The sequence below is a fragment of the Pan troglodytes genome, chromosome 12 (genome assembly GCF_028858775.2).
Source record: "Pan troglodytes isolate AG18354 chromosome 12, NHGRI_mPanTro3-v2.0_pri, whole genome shotgun sequence".
Taxonomy (NCBI): domain Eukaryota; kingdom Metazoa; phylum Chordata; class Mammalia; order Primates; family Hominidae; genus Pan; species Pan troglodytes.
This window is the reverse complement of record NC_072410.2, coordinates 117,863,896-117,875,933: the sequence shown is the minus strand read 5'-3', so window position 1 is coordinate 117,875,933 and position 12,038 is coordinate 117,863,896.

The window sequence follows — 12,038 nt, the reverse complement described above, 5'->3', positions numbered from 1 at the left end:
ATATATATACACCCAGTATATATATATATATATATACACACACTCAGTATATATATATATATATATATGTACACTCAGTGTATATATATATATATATATATACACTGAGGCCCCTATTATATTTAGTGGACTACTGGACTACCGTGGTATGCTCTAATAGCAATACAGTAAAATGATCATTCTACATGGGAAAATCATAGGTTTATGTATGCATTGATAAACTCCTGATGCCAACAAAAAATAAATTGCTAGCTATAAATTATTAGTTAATGTAAGTCAGTGTGCCTAAAAACTGTGTTAGGCACACTGACTTACATTAACCACATCAAACTCAGGATACATTATTTTATGGCACTGGGCTAACAATTATACAATAGTAGCTTTATTTTACTGAGGACAATTTTTTCAAATTTACTTTTCTTTGTATATAATTTTTGGTTAACACTGTCTTTAGAAAACAGAACTATGAAGTGGTTTCTGGTTATCTCTTCTTTCAGATTAGTTTTGATTGATTCATGACACTTAACAAAAATATCTGTTTATTCATCCATATGATAAAAACTAATGCTTTTCAGGTGCAGCAGATTTTAAAAGAAGACTAAATAATTTTACATATTGGCACATTGCAGCTCTGGGACTGGCAGAACCTCATTGGCCCTGGCCCCAGCTCCAAACTTATGAAACCCACAGGCTGCTCTCAGCCAGTGACTGAGTGTAGCAGATGTAAAGTTGGCTTGTCCCTGGGGGATGCAGGGCTCTTTTGGCTCCTGGAGTCTCTGAAGACCTGGCCAAACTTTCCTTAGAACTGCACTGAGGTCTCAGGGCTTCCACAGAACCTTCCCTCTGGCCCTCTGGCCTTCGCACAAGCTCAGATGTGCATTGCGGTTAAATGGCTCTTCCAGCCTCTCCAACTCCCTCCCCACGTTTTCCCACAGGCATTTGCCCTGAGGAATATCATGCTGACTTCTGCCTTGCTCTCCCTTCTCAGTAATCACACTAGTACAAATCTCAACATTCTCTTTCATTCATTTTTATTAAGACATGTTTGTAATAGATCTCTTTCTAGGAAATTCCACTGGGAAAGTCATAAAGGATCCATAAGGCAGGATCCCTGGAAAGGCAGGTCCAAGGAGTCCTCTGGAAGGGCCAGTGTTCCCTGGAGCTTGCTACTGCATCCCACTGAGCTTCACAGTGTGCTGCTGTGAGCCCCACCTTTCCCACCTGGGTCCACCATAGCTCTGAGTGTCCCACATCATGGCAGCTACTTTCAGTCCCAACACACAGGACCCTGGTCTAAAAGGAATCACATCTAAAGGAACAGTGCCTCACATCTCATCTCCGTTAGCCACAGGGCATCTCACAGTGAGTCCTCTGACTCCAGGAGAGACTCAACTCCCTTGCACTCTGCAGAATATTGGCCTTTTAGCTTCGTGACTGTCAAATATTTCTGCGTTGCAAGGATCTGTAAGAGGCATTACGCTCTGGCCCTGGGGCTCCGCTGCATTTTCTTCCCACAGAGACCACCATCAGCTCTGCTGTAGACTAAGCAGGAGTCTCTCCCTCATATCCTAACATAGCTCTTCCTCAAAGCTGGCTCTTCTTATCGGAGCACCTAAAAAGGCTTTATACTTCTGGGTTTAGCTTCCCGGACATTCATCTGGAACTAAGAGCCCCATTTTCCAGAAGGCAGAGGATGCATGTTGCTTCTCCTCATCAGAGTAGACTGACTTCAGGTTCCTGCTGGCCCAGAGACAAACTGAGTTTGAAAGATCCCTTTAAACTCAGTATCTACTGGGATGGCCTTCCTACATGAGGAAGGTGGACTCCAGGTCTATTTATGTCTATTTTTTTTCCCTCACGGTCTTATCCTACTCCCTGCCTTCTAGTATGAATGCAAGCATGTTAGCCATAGAATTCCATGCCAGCAGGAAACATGCCAATAACAGTTACCAGTATATCTCCGTGCTTAGCACAGTGCCTGGTACAAAGACAATGATAAAAGTATTGACTGAAATTAGTGAATATTTGTGGAATGAACACATAAGCAATTGATTAAGTAAATCAGTGGGTTAAATGGAGGCATTGGGCACATTTATTTAGGTGCCAGTTTTAGACAGTTAATAATTCATCATGTAAATAGATATGGCCAATATGGAAAATGTCCAAAGTGGAAAAAATAAAGCCTACGATCTTATTCAGTTACTTAATACGACACTTGCACATTGCAGATATTATTATGTTGAATGGACAAAAGAATGAGTGGCATTTTAGACAATGCCTCCGGACTAGGCTGTGGAATTAAATACATATAGGCTCAAACTCAAGCTCAACAATTATTAGCTTTGCAACTCAGGGAACATTAAATGCTCTCAATGTTAGATTCCTCATTCATGAAAAGACTACAATAATAATTACCACACATGGTTGTCGTGAGGATTACATTAGATAATAGATGTTGTCTGCCTAAGGAGTAGTTGATTTGAAAATAATAGTTTCTGGGTGGGTGTGGTGGCTCACACTGGTAATCTCAGTGCTTTTCTTGAGGCCAGGGGTTTGAGACCAGCCTGTGTAGCATAGCAAGATCCCTGTCTCTATATAACAAAAAATTTAGCCAGGCATGGCAGTGTGTGCCTGTAGTCCTAGTTACTCAGGAGGCTGGAGTGGGAATGGTGGTGTGTGCCTGTAGTCCTAGTTACTCAGGAGGTTGGAGTGGGAGGATCACTTGAGCCCAAAAGTTTGAGATTCCAGCCTGGGCGACAGAGATTTTCTCTTTAAAAAAAAAATTCTTTCCATTTTCTTGCCCAAACTTTGCCTTTATGCTTGAATCTTACCCTGTTTACCAGACTGGATCTTGGCACCATCATCCATCCATCCATCCATCCATCCATCCATCCACACATCCATCCATCCATGCATCCATTCATACCCATCTAGCTAGCCATCCCTTTTTTCATCTCTTTTAATTCCCCTTTTACTTGCAAACTCTCTCTTAATTATTTCTTTATTGACTACATTTGTACCAAAGATTCTCTCCTCAAAAAGCCCTCTTTTAATTTAGGAAGATAAAAATATATTCTGGAATTCTGGACATAAATGGTGGTGATGTTTGCATAATATTGTGAATATACTTACTGCTATTGAATTATACACTTAAAATGGTTTAAATGGTTAATTATGTATATTTTACCTCAATAAAAACCTCCCAACATGCTTCCACATCACGTATCTTCATTGCTTCCTCCTCTCCTCTGTAGCCATGTGTCTTGTGTTATCTATACTTGTTTTATCTTTTTCTGAAATTTCCTTCAACTGTCTTTTCTCCCCAGGAATTCCACAGTGACTACCCTCATTAAGGCTATCTTACCTTTCTAATAATAAAATCAGGGGGCTATTTATCAGTAATTACCTTGCCAGTCTCTGCACTTGGCCCTCTTCAGTGTGGCCTACTAACTGCAAATCTTTCCTTTCTATAATCCTGTCTCAAGTGGATCCTCTACTTTTTCCCTAGATCCCGTGTCTTGTCCACTCATGGACAGCTTCCAGTCCTCCAGTGTTGGCCTTTCCCTGCCATATTGCAGGTTATTCTCTCTAGAATGACTCATTCCTATCAGCATATAAACATAAGTTTTATTCTTTAGTATATTTAAAACGCTGTTTTACCATTTCGTCTTAGTGACGCCTCCTAATCCAAGAAGTCGCTCCGTCAAGTCAGTGATCCCTGTGGTGTGACTGAGTCCAGTGGTTAATTCTCGTCTCCACACTGCAGGGATCAGCAGCTGCACAGAACACAGTCAACTGCCCTTTCCTTCTGGAGATTTTTCCTCCCTTCGCTTCCCTGTTTTCTCTCTTCATTTTTCTCCCACTTTGTGCACTACCCAAACTCAGGTTTCTTCTGAGATTTAACACAAACCGTTTTCTCACAACCCACATCAATTCTTCCAGGAATCCTATTGACCCTGACATCAATGTGTTTCCATAATTGGCCACTTATTACCATTTCACTCCTACCATCCTATTCAAGCCAACATCACCCCTTACCTGGAGGACAATAGGCTCCCAACCAGGCTCCCTTTCTTACTCTTGTTCTAACAAAGCTTCCTCTCAACCTACCATTCAGAGGACTGATGTTAAATCTGTCAGATCGCCTCATGCCTGTGCTCAGAAGCTGCCTCTGGTTTCCTGTTTCTGTCAGTGTAGAAGCCACAGTTTCTAGTATGACTTGCAGAGCCCCGTGTGATCTGTCCTCTCCAGGGTCCTCCTGTCGGTCTTTCTATTGTTTGCTGAGGATTCTCACTTTGGCTCTGCCTTCAGCATGTGGAACATGCCCTTGTCTATTTCCATTAGATGTGTATATTGTATATATAATGTATTATCATATCATGTCTATAATAAATAGGTAAAAATGTCTCTGGATGTTTATCCCACCATACCGATAGAAGATGAAGGCCTTGACTCTCTAAACCAAAATGAGACGTATTCAATTCCTAAACTGCTGAAGACCTTGGCAGGATTTTTCATTCAGATTTACTCTATTTCTGCACTTTCCACCCAATATGCTTCACGCTAGTAATTTCATTTTTCCCCAAGCCACAACTCCTCTCCCTCGTTTCTGCTGACACTTCCCTTACAGTTGTCTGGAGCACTGTCCAAGCTGTGTGGCCCCCCACACTGACCTGTCTTCCACCACACTTTACTTCGTCTTACATCACTCATCACCACTCTGCCCCAAGACATGTTCGGGTGCTCTCATTTCTAAAGTAGTGATTCAAACGTGCTTATTTTAGGGGAAGTGAAGATTTTCCTTGTGAAATTCTATGATATTCAGACACATGTTATTCTGTTATTCATGCAAGAAATTTTGCTAAGAGAATATATTTTAAACATAAAGTAAAATATCTCAAAATAGTATCTCATGTATATCCGCTAATATTCACTTGCAACATTTTCATTTGTTTCATAATCCGCTAATGCTCACCAAACCAGCAAACAGCAACAGATGACAAAATGTGAAGAGGAATTTTTAAAAGCAATTATTTTCTAGTTGATGTACTTTATTAAATAAGGAAAGGCACATTGCTTAATTTTAGAGAAAAGACAGTTGGTTCTGGCGTAGAGAATGCCTTCCTTCTCCTGGTTCACGAGATGCCACGCGTGGACCATAGCACGGAGGGCGGCACAGAGGCCCTGGAAGATTTACCGCAGGAAACTCAGTTTTCATTCCTTCCTCCTTCTCCTCCCTCTCTTAGTTCCTCCCTCACACCATCCTTCTTTTCCTTTTTTATGTTTTTATGTCAATATTAAGTTTTAAGCAATGATTGTGCAGTTAGAAGCTGTGTTAGGAACAGGAGTGTGTTGGTGTGCAAACCCTCACACAAGTCCTAGAGCTTTTATTTAGCTTGGAAACAAGATGTGAATCACACAATCACAAAAAATGTGGCAAACCCCAACCCCATGCTCTTGTGTTGTAGGACCACTTGTCACTTCCAGAATGTTCCATGAAATGTCTTGTTTCTCCTCCATTGCTCAGGTTTTCCTTACTTGGATTTTTACGACTCTCCCCTCACCTCTAGCTCAAGTGTTAGAGCCCCAGGAAATCGCCCTCTCTAGGAAGTGGCTGTGGTCATCTGTATCCTGGTGTAGCTGTCTCCTGCTTTTCTCAGTGAAGCTTGTCTGCCCCTGGATTTTATACCCAGCCGACACCCACAGTTCATGTCTATTGAGTTAACAGGCAATATTTATTAGGTAGCCAATGTTTATTTTGTTTTTGACTACTCACTGAATTCAACACTTGAGGTACTCAACACTGATGTCCTAATGTCCTTTTTGTGCTCTGGTGTCAGATCCAGGATCCTCCCTGTCATTTAGCATCGTGTCTCCTCAGGCGCCTCTCGACTGTGACAGTTTCCCAGATTCTCCTAGTTTTTGATGACTGAGACAGTTTTGGTAAGTACTGATCAGGTGGTTTTCAGAATGCCCCCCAGTGTGTGTTTCCCTGATGTTTGTTTCATGGTTAGACTAGGGCTATTTGTTGCTGGGAGGAAGACCAGAGGAGTGGGTTTGCCATCCTGTCATCGTGGCAGAATATGCTGTCTCCATGCCTCGTCACCAGCGATACACACCTGTCATCTGGCGGGAGTGGAGGTGCCAGGCTTCTTCATTATAAACTCACTGCTTTTCCTTCTTTCCCTGTGTACCCTTTGGAAGGAAGTAACTAAGCTCAGCCCACTTCAAGGGGTAGGGAATTACTCTCAACTTCAATGAGGAGGGAGCACCTAACTACATTAATTGGGATTCTTATTTATAGGAAATTTGCACTCTCTTCTTCATTTATTCAGTTAATCAGAAATATGAACTCATGGGCAATATTTTTTAATTAAAGTTGACACAAACAGTTGTTAATAATCCAGGGAATATGATATTTGAAGCACCCGACATTGTAACTAAATTTAGCTCATTTTCAATTATTCAATTATTTGGTCCTTCCAACAGTGTGCATGGGTGGTGTTGTATATGTGCACGTGTGTGTGTGCAGTATGCATGGTGTGTATATGGTGTATGAGTATGTGTCTGTTTTTGATACATGGTGTGCATGTACCTGTGGTGTGTGTGGTGGGCATGTGTGGGTATGTGTGTTCTGTGTGTGGTATTTGATGTATGTGTGGTATGTGTGTATAGACATATGATATGAAGGATGTGTGTTTGGTGTGTGAGATGTTTATGTTGTGTGTCCCATGTGGTGTTGTATGTGTGGTGTGTGTTTGTGTGTAATGTATTGTGTGCATGTGGTATGTGGCATGTGTGTTTGGTGTGTATTTATGTGTGTGCATGTATGTATTATGTGGGGTGTGTGTGGTGGACATGTATGTATGTGTGTATTCTGTGGTGCATATGGCATATGATGCATGTATGTGTGGTGTGTATATATGTGTGTGGGTACACATACGGTGTGTGTGTCTATGTGTGTGGTGTGGTGTATTTTGTGTGTGTATGCGGTATGTGTGTATGGGTATGTGATGTCTCTGTATGTGTGTGTACATGTATGAGTTCTGTGATGTGTATATGTGGCATCTGTATATGTGTTGTGTGGTGTGTGAATGTGGTGTATGTGTAAGTGTGGTATGTAGTGTTTGTGTGTGGTGTGGTGTGGTATATATGTAGTGTGGGGTGTGGTGTGTGGGGTGTGGTGTGTGGAGTGTGTGTGGTGTGTGGTGTGTGGGGTGTAGAGTGTGGTGTGTGGTGTATGTGGTATGTGTAGCATGTGGAGTGTGCAGTATGGTGTGTGGTGTGTGGAGGGTGTGTGGTGTGTGGTGTGTGGAGGGTGTGTGGTGTGTGGTGTGTGGAGGGTGTGTGGTGTGTGGTGTGTGGAGGGTGTGTGGTGTGTGGAGGGTGTGTGGTGTGTGGTGTGTGTGGTGTGTGGTGTGTGGAGAGTGTGTGGTGTGTGGTGTGTGGAGGGTGTGTGGTGCGTGGTATGTGGTGTGTGGAGGGTGTGTGGTGTGTGGAGGGTGTGTGGTGTGTGGTGTGTGGAGGGTGTGTGGTGTGTGGTGTGTGGAGGGTGTGTGGTGTGTGGTGTATGGAGAGTGTGTGGTGTGTGGTGTGTGGAGGGTGTGTGGTGTGTGGTATGTGGTGTGTGGAGTGTGTGTGGTGTGTGGAGTGTGTGTGGTATGTGGTGTGTGGAGGGTGTGTGGTGTGTGGAGGGTGTGTGGTGTGTGGTGTGTGGAGGGTGTGTGGTGTGTGGAGAGTGTGTGGTGTGTATTGTGTGGAGGGTGTGTGGTGTGTGGAGGGTGTGTGGTGTGTGGAGTGTGTGTGGTGTGTGGAGGGTGTGTGGTGTGTGGTGTGTGGAGGGTGTGTGGTGTGTGGAGGGTGTGTGGTGTGTGTGGTGTGTGGAGGGTGTGTGGTGTGTGGTGTGTGGAGGGTGTGTGGTGTGTGGCGGGTGTGTGGTGTGTGGTGTGTGGAGGGTGTTTGGTGTGTGGTGTGTGGAGGGTGTTTGGTGTGTGGTGTGTGGAGAGTGTGTGGTGTGTGGTGTGGGTGGTGTGGGAGGTGTGTGGTGTGTGGAGGGTGTGTGGTGTGTGGTGTGTGGAGGGTGTGTGGTGTGTGGAGAGTGTGTGGTGTGTGGAGGGTGTGTGGTGTTTGGAGTGTGTGTGGTGTGTGGAGGGTGTGTGGTGTGTGGAGGGTGTGTGGTGTGTGTGGTGTGTGGTGTGTGGAGGGTGTGTGGTGTGTGGTGCGTCTGTGGTGTGTGGTGTGTGGAGGGTGTGTGGAGGGTGTGTGGTGTGTGTGGTGTGTGTGGTGTGTGGTGTGTGGTGTGTGGAGGGTGTGTGGTGTGTGGTGTGTGGAGGGTGTGTGGTGTGTGGAGGGTGTGTGGTGTGTGGTGCGTCTGTGGTGTGTGGTGTGTGGAGAGTGTGTGGTGTGTGGTGTGTGGCATGTGTGGTGTGTCTGTGGTGTGTGGAGGTTATGTGGTGTGTGGTGTGTGGAGAGTGTGTGGTGTGTGGTGTATGTGGTGTGTCTGTGGTGTGTGGTGTGTGGAGAATGTGTGGTGTGTGATGTGTGTGGTGTGTGTGTGGTGTGCGGGGGTATGGTGTGTGGTGTATGTGGTATTGGTAGTGTGTGGGCTGTAGTGTGTGGTGTGTGTGGTGTGTCTGTGGTATGTAGTGTGGGTGGTGTGGGAGGTGTGTGGTGTGATGTCTTGGTTATGTGACAGTGACCCCTCCCTGTCTGGGTCTTCAGGGAAGGCTTCAGTAAGGGACTCACATTTGTGCCAGAGCTTGAAGGGCCTGGCGCCCTCCCCACACACAATGCTACGCTCTCCTGCCTTTCTTGTGTCTCCCTTGCTCTTCCATGCTGCACACTGGGGTGTTGGACCAGTATCCAGAAAGCCCCCTTAGATCATCCTCCTAAATGGCCTTGGCATTGCCACTCCAGAAAGAGCCTTAGTTTTAGAACGAGACAGGTCTGAGTGTCAATGACTCTGCTCCTCACTTGCTATCTGATCCTCAGAATTCTCCTGTGAAAATGAGGCCCATCCTTTCATGTGAGAATCAAGATGTGGCTGTTCATGGAACATACTAGGTACTCAACAGAGCTATTGGTGATCACATATGAAGGTGTCATTGACCATTAGTAGCTAATTATTAATGGCTTTCTTGAAGAACATTTAAGCCTCTGGTACTGTTTCTAATTGGAAGTTCTCAGACCCCTAAAGAAGAGGCATGAGGCCGGGCGCGGTGGCTCACGCCTGTAATCCCAGCACTCTGCAAGGCCGATCACGAGGTCCGGAGATCGAGACCATCCTGGCTAACACTGTGAAAACCCGTGTCTACTAAAAAAAAAATACAAAAAATTAGCCGGGCGTGGTGGCGGGCACCTGTAGTCCCAGCTACTTGGGAGGCTGAGGCAGGAGAATGGCATGAACCTGGGAGGCAGAGCTTGCATTGAGCTGAGATTGTGCCACTGCATTCCGGCCTGGGCGATAGAGTGAGACTCCAGAAAAAAAAAAAAAGGCATGAAGAAGACATTTTAGCCGAGAGTCTCGGTGACCTTCAGGTTATCCCTGAGAGCAATCTCTCCTGTCTATGAGCAAATCAGCCCTTCTTTTACTGAAATTCCTGGATATTAGCAAACTGTCAGTTTAGATATTTCCAAATTAGATATGAGACTAAGAAAAATGTTTACATTAAAGTGGATTTTTATTTTACAGCAAAATTACTTTCATAGTATTTATAGCTATAGCCCTAATGTGTGTGACCCTTCAAAATTCCTATGTTGAAACCCAGTCACCAATCTGATGGTGTTAGGAGGTGAGGCGTTGTTCAAGGTGATTAGGTCATTAAGGCAGCAGCCTTGTGATGCTTAATAGTAAGTGTCAATTTGACTGGATTGAAGGATCCAAAGTATTGTTTCTGGGTGTATCTGGGTGTTTCTGGGTGTTGTCAGAAGAGATTGACAGTAGAATGGGGTTGGGTGCGTTGGCTCACCCCTGTACTTTGGGAGGCTGAGGCAGGCAGATCTTGAGGTCAGGAAATTGAGAACAGCCTGGCATGGTGGCAGGTGCCTGTAATCCCAGCTGCTCGGGAGGCTGAGGCAGGAGAATCACTTGAACCAGGGAGTCGGAGGTTGCAGTGAGCTGATATCTCACCATTGCACTCCAGCCTGGCAACAGAGTGAGACTCCATAAAAACAAACAAACAAACAAACAAACAAACAAAAAAACGTAGCATGGGATAGGAATATCCCTCTCAGGAAGACCCACCACAGTGTGGGCGGGCACCATCCAATCAGCTGCCAGCACAGCTAGAAAAAGCAGGCAGAAAAAGCTGGAAGAAGCTGACTTACTGAACCTTCCCACCTTCATCTTCTTCCCGTGCTGGGTGATTCCCGCCCTCAAACATCAGACTCCGAGTTCTTTGGCTTATGGACTCTTGGACTTACACCAGTAGTTTGTCAGGGGCTCTCTGGCCTTCGGCCCCAGAGAGAAGGCTGCACTGTCGGCTTCCCTGCTTTTGAGGTTTTGGGACTTGGACTGGCTTCCTTGCTCCCCAGATTGCAGACAGCCTATTGTGGCACTTCGCCTTGTGATCCTGAGTCAATTCTCCTAATAAACTCCTTTTTATCTATCTATCTATCTATCTATCTATCTATCTATCTATCTATCTATCTATTCTGTTAGTCCTGTTCCTCTAGAGAGCCCTGAATAATAAAGGCCCCCATAATGAGAGTAGTGTCCTCAGCAGAAGAGACAGGGGAAGTCTGCCCTGGCCCTAGCCAGGTGTGAGGACACAGCCAGAAAGCACCATCCAGGAACCTGGATCTGGCCCTCACTAGCCCCTGAATCAGCTGGTGCCTTGATCTTGTACTTCCAGACTCCAGAACTGTGAGCAATAAATTTCTCTTGTGTATAAGATCCCCCCGGCTTGAGGTGTTTTGTTATATTAGTTGTAATGGACTGAGCCATTGCAGACTTCAGGCCCCAACAGGCCTTCTTCAGCTTTGCAACCTGGAAGGAATGCCCCTTCCCCGGGGCAGGTCTCTATCCTGCTGCTCCTCTGACTCTGAGGAGGGACGGAAGTGGAGAGCTGGCCATCCCCATGGTGGCCTGGGGAGGGAGCCCAGAACAGGTATTTCTAGGAGGCCAGTGAATCCCTGAGCAGCCCGTCCTTTGTGGCGGCTTAATAGGGGATGACTTTAGGGGAGGGAAATCTTCACCTATACAAATTCCCATATTTAACTCTTTTCATTCTTGCTGGTGAAGAGATGGAAAGGAAATCCGGCTCTATGCATAGACTACCTAACCTAGCGTTTCTGCTGGGAATCACGGTTGCCCAAGGAAACAGTGTTGATGATCCCCCCGCACTCTGAGCACCCTATCTGCTCTACTAGGGGCCCCAAATGCCAGTGATGCCATAAGTCACCAAATTTCTGTGACTTTTAATAGCCCTCTCTTTCCTCCCTGGAAATCAGTATGTTTGGGTTTCCAGTCTCGTACTAGGTCCGAGTCTCACGTGAGTGGTGCCCACAGGGCGAGCTACCTCCAACCCCAGCATTGGCTGATAAGGAAAGCCCACAATATACTATGTGTCTGTAACCAGAACCTCTTGCAGTCTCCTTTTAAAAATAAATAAATTCAACAACAACAAAAAAAGCCATCAAAAAAGGACAGGTGTTCAGAGCCCACATATTTTAGCAAATAAATAGCAGTTTTAAAATAAGGCATTACGTGCAAGCCAACACCATGTGGCTGCCCTTATGTCGAGAAGGCACATGGGTGGGATTCTTTTCTTTTCTTTCTTCTTCTTTTTTTTTTTTTTGTAACTCAATACTTATATGTTGAAGACAATTTAGTTTTCTAAAGAGAAATTAAGGATTTCTACCTTCTTGGGTTCAACTAAATCTTCTCCACCTTGTGAGCCTTTAAATTTGTTATCCCTGAGGCTTAAACTAAATTACAGTGAAATAAAATACTCAGTCTCTATATATTGCCCTAAAGAATTTGCAGATCTCCTTATATACATGTGATTATAAATTAATACAAATAAATTTTCTAAAGA